At 43.8% G+C, this 12,642-nt stretch overlaps 1 pseudogene; it reads right to left on the bottom strand.

Annotated features, from left to right (window-relative positions):
- Positions 1-11,306: 11,306 nt before the first annotated feature.
- On the bottom strand, positions 11,307-12,642 carry LOC103738856 (annotated as a pseudogene).

Raw genomic sequence — 12,642 nt, forward strand, 5'->3', positions numbered from 1 at the left:
GAGGGGATGTGAGGTGAGTTGGATGTCACCCCTGCCCTGGGGCAGTTCACAAGTTGAACCTTTCAACACAGAGCCTCCTAGGAGGACTCAGTAGAGATGCAGCTGCATAGATCCTGGGAGGTCAAAGGACAGTGAAGCAGATCTTACTATGACAATCAGGACACTCTGTACTACTATGTGGCCTAGTGTAGAAAAGAACAGGACAGGCGAGGCCAGCACAGAGAGACAGCCTGCCCTGTGGAGCTGATCCTGAGGCCATGGGCCACAGTCTAGATAGACTAGTGGGTGGAGGGCCACACATGAGAGCCAGTGAAAGGGGGTTAGACACAGAATGGGCACTTTCCAAATCTTCATTGGCCAGCAGATGTTTAAGTTCAGCACTGGAATGCAGTAACTGATAAATCCAAATCCTGTTTCCTGGTACTTTGTTCAGCAAGAACAATTGATATAAACAGCAACATCCAAAAACAATTGATATGGGAACAGGCAAGTCCAGTGCCATGGGATATGGGCTCTCTGGGAATGTTCTTGAGTAGTGGAACTATTCATCAACACAGAAGTGGGGGCTTGGAGAAGCAGACAGAGCCCAAGAAGTACCCAGAGCTGAGAGGCACTCAGAAAGTTGCTGAGTACGGAAGTCAGAGGGAAGGGGAGAAGTGAAGTTTGAGGGGTAGGCAAAGGCCACGTTATCAAGGAAAGTCCCCACTGGCTCCCTCACTCATCATCATATTCATGGCCCCCACCAAAGTGGTGAAACTATTGTCCTGTGCTGGGTCTGAGGCTGCCATGGTGAGCAAACAAAGAAGCACATACAGGAAAGAGAACTGGGCTGAGGCTGGCCCAGTGGGAAGGAGAGAACTCTACAGATCTGAGAGATGGATCTATGACTTTAGTTGGAGGGCCGTGGGAAGGGAAGGGGAATGACATAAGATGATTCTTGATTCTCAGGTCTCTGGCTGGGTACCTGAATGGAGGGGATGCCTTTCAGTAACAGGGAAATACCAACATAGCCCAGAGGCAGGTAGACTGATGAGTCTAAGTTATTCTCCTTGTTTGCAGGGTCAATGGGACAGTGGTTAGGTAGGAGCTGCTGGTTATCCAGACTGGAACAAAACCCCAGCTAAAGGCATAGTTTCTCAGAGGTGACTGGAAATGCTAGCCACAGCCTAGAACATCAAGGTTTTGGACACAGCTCTCTAGCTGTAGACAGGACTGGAGTACTAAAGGCAAAACCTCCAGTCCATTGCAGTCCCTATAGGCACAAGGACTATTGTAGCAAAACACAGGCCAGCCTCTTCTTCCCGGGAGACTGGTTAGACCTGGCTGTAGGAAATCGGCATGAAGTATGCACAGCGAGAGGAGCTGGGACGGAGCCACCAGCAGCCACATGGAATAGCTTTCCATGTGTTAGGTTTGTGCCCCATTAGGTCCCCCACTATGCTTTGTCACAGAGCTGGTCAGCTAGGTAGTTCTCAGTAAACACTGTTCTGAGGGCATGTGGGCTTTGGCCAAGTCTGAGGGACTCTGATGATGAATACAGACCTATGCTCTGCATGGCCCCCATGAAGTTCTCTTCGGGTTGAGTTGGAGCCACGGGCCCCTTTTGATTACTTTAGAAAATCTCATTTACAACAGTCCCTTCTTATCAGTAGTTTTCTTGCTATGGACTATTATTGCCTATTGCCAAACATAGTCTGAAAATACAAAGAAGAAAAAGCCCACAAATAAACATAAGTGGTTTAATTTTGTGTAGGGGAGAGTGTTGTTTTGTTTTGTGACGAGGTCTCACATAACCCAGGCTGACCTTGAATTTGCTATGTGGTTGAGGATGACCTTGAACTCCTGATCTTCCTGCCTTTATCTCCCAAGTGCTGGGATGACAGGCATGCACCGCCATGCTCAGCTCTACTTCCTTAGTTCTAAACTGTGTACCATTCTGAGTAGTGTGATTAAGTCTTGTGTTGAGCCTCAGATGGGAAGACTATCCATGCAGCATAGACCACAGCATAGACCACATCCCCGTTATTAGAGTGACTGTTGCAGCACCACTGGACCTCAGTTCAAGAGACCTGTATTTACTTAAAAGGGCCCCAAAGCACAGACATGCCACAAAGAGGCAGGGAAACACTTCCTTTCACATCATCTCACATAATCACAGGAAGATGAACAGCTGGAATACAATACACTATTTGACACAGAAAGAGACCACATTCACATGACTTGTTACCAGAAGATTGCTATAGGTGCTCTATGATGAAATGTTTACCTCCTACTGTGCCTAATTTATAAATTAAATCCTATTATAGGTACATATGTGAAGGAGAAAGCACAGCACACACACTGTTTTGTACTACCCTTAGTGTGGGTCATCCCCTGGGCTTCTTAGAGCACAGCCCTGCAGATAAGGGGTAATTTCTGTAGTAAGTCTTTGCCCCAAATAATACCTTTTATCACCAACCTTTATGCCTCTGGAGCTCGAGTCAGAGGCTCAAGTTTAAACTCTGAAACCCCAGACTTTCACCCTACAACTAGATTCTAAAATACTGCTATTTTGATGAACTCCAGGCTCACTGCTTAAAATAAACACACAGACATCACAAATAAGGCTGAAATCTGGGGCCTAGAATAAATGCGAAAAGACAGCCAACCAAAGATTGAAAGAAGACAGCTGAGCACTGGAGCCCATTACTCCTCCAGGAGGGACCACATTTAAATAGGTTAGCTTCTGAAGTGTGTGTCAAAGAAAGGCGTTTGCTCAATAAATAAAGTACCTTGGAAAGAAAGTCTAGAGTGGTTGAATGAGAATTTTTCCTGATGAAAAGCAGCTGGGGCCAGGTGTGTGGAGTATGCTTGTAATCCCAGCACTCAGAAAGCAGAGGCAGGAGGATCTGGAGTTTGAGGCCAGCCTGGAGATACATAATGAGATCTTGATTCATAAAAACAAAACAAAACAAAAAACAGTTGGACACTCATAACATGGAAGAGGGTCACTCAACCAGAAAGAGGGTCATGAATGGTTGCCTACAGGTTCAAAAGCACAGTGCCCCCACACTACAAAATGTGACATGTGACAACACCCACCACGCAGCTGCCTGTTGAACTGCCACCCTGCTATTCACATGGCCCATGGCACCAAGACAGAAGTCAAAATTGTCTGTAATCCCAGAGCCATCCTTGTGTGACAGGGCTCAGCTGTTCAGATCCCTGAAGGCTGGGGAGAGGCAGCCAAGAGGAAAATAACTTCATAAGATCTGGTGTTCAGGGAGGTCAAAGCTGACCTGCGCTAAGGGTCTCTGCTTGGGCTCTGGTGCTGCTCTCCCTCCACTTGTGAGCCAATTCTACCTTGTCTGTCTGTGTTTCTCTTCCAGAACATTCCTTACTTTTTTGTCTATCATTCTCCAAAAAGCAGATGAATCAAGAGCAAATGATTTGAATGTATTTTGTACATAAAAAAAAAAAAATCAGAGAGGCATGCAGGTCCAATGGCATAAGTACAATCCCACTTCTGGTTAACACTTCATGAAACTTTGGCTCATTTATAGTTACTTTAAAATGAAATTGCTTTAGTGATATGTCATCTATGGTTTGATTCTTAATGTAAGAAAAGCAAATTCTTTTTTTAAACGTATTTTGATTATATGTGTATGAATGTTTTGCCTGCATTTATGTAAGTGCACCTATGCAATGCCTGTGGACATCAGAAGACATTGGATTCCCTGGAACTGGAGTTACAGATCGTTGTTAGCCACCATATCAGTGCTGAGGACTGAATTTGGGTCCTCTGCAAGAGCAGCTAGTGCTCTTAAGTGCTGAGTCATCTCTCCAGCCCAGAAAATCAAATTCTTTTATTATAAGATACTTTGTAAGAATAGACTTGCATTAAATTAGTAGACTTAATGATTTTTTATTAAAAAGCATTAAAGTGCCAGGCATGGTAGTACACACCATCAATCCCAGCACTCAGGAGGCAGAGGCAGGCAGATCTCTGTAAGTCCAAAGCCAATCTGGTCTGCATACTAAGTTCCAGGCCAGCCATGGTTCATAGTGAGACACTATTTCAAAACTAAAATAAAAAGGAGCAATAAAGTAAGTTGGGTAGTATGAAAAGATCACATACACACACACACACACACACACACACACACACACACACATCTCTTTCTCTCCTTCCAGGTACTGGGTCTATCTAGGACAGCTAAAGTGGAACCCAAGATGACCTAAGGTTGTCACCATGACAAAATAGGAGGGAAACAGAGCAACTAAGAAAGTAAGATGCTGTATCTGCTGATTCTGGGCCAAAGCGAGGAGTTGGGGTATATAGTACATTCCCCAGGCCACGCTGTTGCTGGGAACAAGGCCCTGCTGCCTCCGGGATGGGAGTGGGCCCGGCGGACTTCCTGGCTTTGGGTCAGACCGACTGCCTTCCTGAATGACCAGGTCTAGGAAGTAGTGGTGACAGAGTGGGGCGGAGGTGGAGAAGTCCCACATGTCACACACAACCCCCACATGGCCCTCTTCCTAGCTGCCATCTCCCTTCTACCCTTGCAGACCAGTTACCTAATCTGCAAGAGGATGTGATGGTATCTGGATCCCTAACGGCTCTGAAATCCCACAAGTCTATAATTTAGATGTAAGTCCAGCTAGTGAGAGATAGGAAAACCCCAGCCAAGACCTGCAGCTTGTGATCTGTACTACACACTGAGCATGAGGGAAACAGGACTGCACAGTAGCTGGTCTGTGCTGAACATGTAACCCACTCAGCAAGGCAGTATGTCTTCCACCACACTACCATTTTCATGCCCCCATGGCCAGTATCAATGCTGATGAGAAGACAGAATTTAGCCAGGTTGAGTAACTTGCCCAAGAGATGGTCTCAGGACCTACCCCAGGCTCTGCATTGTGGACACTGGGCTCTTTCTGGAGGCTTCAGGTTGGATAGACCCAACTCTTTATCTTTTCAAATACCACCTGTACCTTTAGCACTGAGAGAAATGTACTTCTCCCCAGAAGCAGGATGACTGGTTTAGCTAGAGTTTTGCACTTGCTCCTCCAAACCCCTGGAGCACCAGCTGCCTTCTGGCTGGGCCTGGCCTTCAGGGAGGCCCACAGCTGCCCATCTGTGTGAGCCCCTGGGAGGTAAGAAAAGCCATCCCTTCAGAGGATATACTAGCAGGCCTGCTTGGTCACACACATGAAGCCTCACTTTCTTCAACTCAAAAGTCAAGCTTGCTGGGCGTGGTGGCGCGTGCCTTTAATCCCAGCACTTGGGAGGCAGAGGCAGGTGGATCTCTGTGAGTTCAAGGCCAGTCTGGTCTGCATAGTGAGTTTCAGGACACCTGGGGCTACAGGGAGACTGTCTCAAAAAGACCAAAAACCAAAAAAAAGTCAAGCTTGTATTTCCTCAAAGTTGTTTCTAAACTTGGGAAGAAGGAAGTGTTACTTTTTATTGGGCTCCTTAGAGTTCCACGAATATGGACACCTGGTGTAGCCTGAAAGGGACAGACATCAGAAAAGTTGGGGGCAGGGAGTTCCCCAGGAATATAACATCTTAGAGCCAGAAGGGAATTTATGTCAGGCCAACAATATCATGTGTCACCTATATAAACCTAACTCCCTAGTAAGAATATTGAAAAGGAAAGAAATGGATGAAATTCATTATCATAACCAATTTTACTGAATTCAATATATTAAAAAGGATTATTATTGTTATTATTAGTTTTAGACAGGGTCTTACGTACTCTAAGCTACCCTTAAACTCAGTATGTTGCCGTTGATGACCCTGAAACACCTCATCCTCCTGCCTCCTTATCCCAAGTACTGGAATTGCAGGTCTGTGCCAACCATGCCTCATTTGCTCATTTAATATGAGCTCAAATGTCACATGTGGTTGGTGGCCACTGTAGTGGATAGTAAAGCTGAGCCCCTCATCCCTTAGCTCTGTGCCTGTGGGAACCTATTCCCCCAGCCAACAGCCCACCTGGCCATGCCAGGCATGGTATGTTTCCCACCTCCTCAACTCTCCCTATTTGCTAGAAACATCTCCTCCACTGGAACCCAACCAACTTACTGGGTCCTCTGAGAATCAGACAAGAAGGGAGTCTTTGAAAGTGCCCGTCTCCTCTCATTCTTGCTCGCCTGTTCCTTGACTCACTGCCCGACACTGGCATTGTGTGGTGGGACAAAGCTTTGTGTTTTGTTCATTTCAGAACACTATATTTAGAACTGGTGTAGACACCTGTTGTTTTTTGACCACTCAGTATCCAAACATTTTTCTTATTTTAGAAGAATCCCAAAATAGGTGAGAGCAAGGCCTGCCTGCTGGAGGGGAGGCTGAAAGGGAGCAGGCCTTTGCTCTCTACACCTCCCAGCCTGCCTGTGCCTGACAGCATGAAGCCAGCAGGGAAATACAAAGGCAACGAGGTCGCAGAGCTGTTTGTGATGGCAGCAGAGCCACAGGTCCAGTGGAGGGGCAACAAGCATCCTGGGGCAGCGTCATGAGGCGCAAAGCAGCTTCTGTGGTTTGAGATAGAACTGCAGAGTAGATGGGGCTCTGCAAGTGCTGGCCGCCCTTGCCAGAGGTGCTGTCTAGTCAGTCATCTTCCCTTCATAGGCCCTACTGGAACAGGTGTTGGGAAGTATGGATCATATAGCTGTAAGGTATTGGATTCCTGAATTTTTAATACTTTTAATTCTTTCAGGTGATTTACATAGAAGCCTGAAGTGAGGTATAGAGCGGTTCAGAATTACAAACAAGCACTGCACTATCAGGTTGTTACAGTTTGAATCTTAAGTGTCCCCCAAAGGCCATGTGATACACGCCTAATTCCCAGAGTGAGACTGTTGGGAGGTGGTGGGGGGTGAGAGGGTACTGGTGAGAGATCTTCAGGTCACTGAGTACAGGCCCTCAGCTGGGATTGAGGAATTCTGGTCTCATCCTCCCCTCTCTTGCCATGATGTCAATGGTTTTGTTTGGCTATGTAGTCAAAGCAACAGGGCCAATTGCTCATGGAACAAAACCTCCAAAACTGTGAGACAAAAGAAATCTTTTCAGTCTGACATTAGATTAGCTCAGGTGTTCAATACAATGCCAGAAAGTTGGCTCCATTATTTAAAACCATTCTTCCAAAGTAACTCCAGATCTACCTTAGGGATCTAAGCTCCAAATGGTTCTCTCTTATGTTTATTTATTTTTATTTTATGTATATGAGTAGTTTATCTGCAGGTATGTAAGTGCCCACATGCATGAAGTGACCATGGAGGTCAGAATTGGGCGCCAGATCTCTGTGGACAGTTGCTAGCCGCCTTGTGGGTGCTGGGGACCTGAGTCCTCTGCAAGAGCAGTCAATGCTCTTAACCACTGAGCCTTCTCCAACTGCCAAGTGGTTTTTTCAAGATTCAGACTAAGACAAAGAGGCTTACACTTTCCCCCGTTGTCTCTATGAGTACTTGGATGCATATCCCTGAGGCCCTGGTGTATGAGGAGGCAGGGAGTAACACAGAGTTGGAAGTCAGGACATCATGGGTCCTCACCCTAGCCTGTCCTAATATGGAGGGAACTTGGGTAAGTGGTCTTCCTCAGGTAAGTGGTCTTCCTCTGCTAAGTCAGTTCTCTACCTGGACAGAAAGGCACTGGGTGTCGTCAAATTTCTGTCCCGTTTTGATTCTGTCACTCTAGTCCTGTAACAAGCTATGTTTTTCTTGAGTCCCTCCTTTTTCCTTCTTCCTTAACTGCTGTGTTAAACTTTTACAGTTTATGAATGGATAAACAAAATGTACTACATCTACACTGCAGAATATTATTCAGTCTTTAAAAGGGAATGAAGTATTGATAAGGGCAACAACATAGATGAGCCTTGACAATACTAGGCTAAGAGTAAGAAGTCAGACCCCAGAGACCAGGTATAGTATCATTCCATCTGCATGATGTGTTCAGAACCAGCAGAGCTAAAGTAGGTTAGGAGTAACTTAGTGTTAGGGAGAAATGGGGAGGGATGGCAGTGCCTCCAGGATTTTTTTAGGGATGATGAAGATGTTCTAAAATCATTGTTAATAATGATTACACAGCTGCAAATGTGTATATATTTAAAACAAACCTTTGAATTGTAACAAAAACTTGCCAATTACATGCTATTTGGATTATATATCAAGAAACATTAAAAAATCAGGCAGCACATTCAAGAAAAATCTAATACAGTGTAAAGCTCTGCTTATAGACAGCTTTGAAAATTAAATCCAGGGAACAGCAAGATGGTTCAATGGGTTAGGGTGCTTGCCACCAAGCCTGATGACCTGAATTTGATCCCAAGGACCCATATGGTGAAAGGAGAGAATGGACTCACACAAGTTGTTCTAGGACCTCCATATGCACACCTACAGAAAAGTAAATAAATAAATGTAAGTTTTAAAAAATCATTATAAAAAGAAAATTTAACTTACTCATAACCCAACAAGTCTATGTGGTTTGGTTCTTATGTTTCTCCTCTGGTCAATTAACGAAAATTAATTGAAATGCTTTGATATAGAATTTTTGAAATTTCCTGTTAGAAAAGTCTACTTAGTAGTCTAAAGGGATCAGGAAAAAGGAGGATGGATGTAGTTTTCATGATGAGCACTATGATGTCTGAATCAAAAAAAAAGGAAGATGAGGTCTCAGAAACTTCTAGGCTTGGCCCCAGAGTCCACTGGTTAGCGTCTCTTTTCTGTGGATTATTAGGTGCTAGCAGAATCCTCATCTATAGAGTTCCAGGACAATGCACCTCAGACTATGACATACACAGTAATGATCTGGAGTCTTGGTAAACAGACATCCTCAGCCTGGGCTGAGGCCTGAAAGTCTGCATTTCCAGCAAGCTCCCCATGTGACTAAGGAAGCAATGGAAGCATGTGAAAACAAAAGTGGATTTAAAGATGTTACAAAAAGGAAATGACATCATTTTATACGGGCACGTGTTAGAATAACATTTTGGAAATATTAAATTCAGCAAAATGTACTTTTAAATTACGTGTTTATCTGTTTAAAAGAAAAACTGGTAGTTTTCTTCCATCCATAATTATTCATTTCCTCTTCATCCTTAGTAACAGAATTTCAGCTGGCACGTGGTGGTCGCGTGGAACAGACAGACCACAGGCCTCAGCTCTCCTTGTAGAAGTTATGTGACCTTTTGAGTATTTGTTGCATAGAGTGTAGGCATTTGTGCAGCTTCCAAGAATCCTCTTTATGTTTTGAGGTTTGGGATTTAGGTTGATTGGTTTTCTTTTATTTTGTTTTGAGGCGTTTTGTTTTGTTTTTTTCAAATGGGATCTGAAACTCACCATCCTCTTGCCTCAGCCCCTCAGGTGCTGGGATTACAAGTGTGCACCACCGCACTTGGCTCCCCAAAACCATCATCAACGGCTTACATATGTTTTCTTTCCCGTCTTCATTCCTGCAGCCTTGAATAGAGTTGTTAGTATGTTAGAGCCTGAGGTCAAGGCCATGTGCAGTGGCTCAGCAAAACGTCATGCCACAATGGTAGGGGTGTTTACTCCTCACACTCTAACTGCTGCTCCCCTAATCAGTGTGAAATGAGCTTCTACGGACTGACTAGTTATGAATTAATAAACGATTAAGACTTGGGACTGGAGAGATGGCTTAGTGGTTAAGAACACTGGCTGCTCTTCCAGAGGACCCACATGGTAGCTAACAACCATCCTTAACTCCAGTTCCAGGGGATCCAACACCCTCTTTTGGCCTCTGTGGGTGCATCTACACACATGCGGGCAAAACACTCAAATACATAAAATACAAAATAAAGTTTCAGAGGCTTTTAAACTTAAAAAAAAAAAAAAGATTAAGTTTGGACTACTGATACTAGGGAGAGAGTATCCACTGTATAACCTTCACCTTGACTTTTACAGGAGACAGAAACAAATTCCTACCTGTTTAAACCCAAATGTAATCTTTATCAATGCAATATTCAAAAGTTTTATGCTGCTTTATGTCCTGGGAAGTTTACTTCAAATGTTAAGCAAAATCTCAGCAAATTTAATCACATTTTAAATGCATTTGATATTCGCTTTTTCATTCTATGGATTATTTTTGCAATGACAGAATAATTTAGTCATTTAGTAAGTTGAAGTTTCAATATTTTAGATTTCTGCATCCAAGATATGCCTCTTTTAATACTTTCTAACTAGCAATTCAAAGCACAGTAGGAATTCAACCCAACATCTCACCCAACTGCCCTCGAAGAGCCAGGGGAACATCCAAAGTAGCATTTTATAAGGTGGGGTCATTCTAATTATGGGGACTTTCCCATGTCATTCTCTGTCATTGATGTGTCTCTGCTTCTAAATGGAACAGGAATTGTACATCAGATAAGTTAGTAATTGCAGATTTTAAACAAAAATGTCTTTCTCCTACTTTTAAAAGAAACTTCATTTCATTCACCTGTTTTCAGCCCTGCTGACCTCTAAAAAGAATCATGCCTTCACACAGGCTTTCTGGGAGAAAAAGGGAGAATAAAACAAACTTTGTAGTTTAAGTAGGAAAAAAGAAAGGGCACTTGATTAATTAACTCTGGTATGCAAGCAGATGGGGGAGGAGTTGAGTCAGCACTGTCCAAAGAAGGCACACTGGGGCTGGAAGGGAGGCAAAGGGAGAGGGCCAGAATGGAGCAAGCCTGGTTGTTTAGGCACTGAACCCTTTCTGGAACAGAATCATTCCTTCCTGTCAGCAGGAGAACCAGTGATTTTTCATCTTTCCAGTCTCTGTGGCCTGGAGACCTTGCTCATTCCACAGCTGAACTTGGGGGAGGCCTGGAATCAGCTGTGGATCATGTGGGCTTCACCAGAAGTCATACTACAGGTTCCTGCGGCCAGGACCCCTCATCTACATGACGCAAGAGGAATTCTGGAAGAGCAATTAACCAGATGGTCTCCGTGTTGCCACTGTCAGCGTCCTTCTGGACTAGAAGCCTCGTGTTTGCTGTCAGAGAGGAGATTCCTAAGCACAGTGCCAGCTCTTTCTGATGGACCAAGGAAGTGTTTAAAAAGAAAGTGTCAGGTAGTCAGGTTCCCATTTAACGATATATATATATAACCTGGCGACCACTGGGGGACGAGCCCCCGGCCTCGCCAGCATCAGGGGTGCAGTTTTTCTTTTTCTTTTTTTCCTTTTCACAGATGTGAGTGCCATACAAAATAAAGAACGGATTTCAAAACATACATGTGATAAAACTACTGAAAGTAGGTCCTTTAAAGCATTTATACAAACATAACTTATAACACTTCTCTTCTTTCCTTTATACGCAGTCACAAAGCTGTAGCTACACATTTCAGATTTCCTCTGCTGTTCTTTCACAGGGAAATCTGTAGTGATTAGTTCTCCAGCTTAGAGTAGGGTCCCACAATGCCAACAAAAAGTGTATGTTGTCATGGATTCACAGATGAACCAAGTCATAGCATAATCAAGTTTTGAAAAGCACAGTGTGCCACCTTGGATACCCCTGAGTTGAATGTAGTCAAATATAAACCATGTCAGGAAATGACACATGAAAAATACCATGGTATCCCATCTAAACACAAAGTGGGCTACCCATCCAGTAATTAAACTGGCAACAAAGCATTCTGAAATTGGCTCACAAATTATTGTAGCAGGAAGCATGTTAATTCTCAATTTGGTCCACCTTAAAACAACACACACACAAAAGAATTTTCTTATAACAGTCAGTTGTATGGGCTACCCATCCAGTAATTAAACTGGCAACAAAGCATTCTGAAATTGGCTCACAAATTATTGTAGCAGGAAACATGTTCATTCTCAACTGGGTCCACCTGATCAGAGTTTTGTGTGGTAACTTGCATAGACATTGCAAACCTCTAGCCTTGGTCAATCTATTGCTTTGGCTATAAAGTAATCTTCAGCAATGTACTAAGCAAAAGCTATAAGCCCTCCTGCTTGATCTAACACATCCTTCTAGATCAAACAAGAGAGTCCTGTCACACATTTGAAGCCAGTTATGTTGGCAGAGATATAGGATCTTGATGTGAAGTTCCAAACTTTACCTGTTCTAACATGGTAGCAAAGCCCTGTCTGTCTGCTACATAAGGCAGCCCAAGAACCAAGACTACTTTTTCTGTCATTTGATTAACCATGTCAGTGACTGCGTTGGAATTGCTCTTATTCCACTACCACAAATCCGTATGAGATCATACTTTGCAACTTCATATCCCGGCAGGAAGTTATTAATTTTAGGGTTAATACTAACCTTTTTGCCACCTATAAATAATCTAGCATCAACTTTTGGGTATTTTCCAAGCAGCTTCTTATACACGTCAATGGCTAGATCATCATGATCCTGTACACAAAGAAGCACTTCATATTTGAGATAATCCGGTTCAAAGAGAGTTTCCAAGTTGTTGACTGGATTAGGATTCACCCCTTATAATGGTTTCAGAAGAGAAACACCGGGGAGTTTGCTGTGTGGCTGTTTGTTGCCTTCTTGTTCTGGTATAATCAGGTGTGGATGAAATGCATCACCCACAGAACCATGAAGAGGATGAACCTGAACAAAGTCATTCCTTCTTGGGCCAGGTCCAGCACTGCCATGTTCTGGCTACTGGTAGCAAAGGAAGCAGGAAGGGAAGCCTGGGACATATATA

Source organism: Nannospalax galili, unplaced genomic scaffold (assembly GCF_000622305.1).
Source record: "Nannospalax galili isolate Female #2095 unplaced genomic scaffold, S.galili_v1.0 scaffold599, whole genome shotgun sequence".
NCBI lineage: Eukaryota > Metazoa > Chordata > Mammalia > Rodentia > Spalacidae > Nannospalax > Nannospalax galili.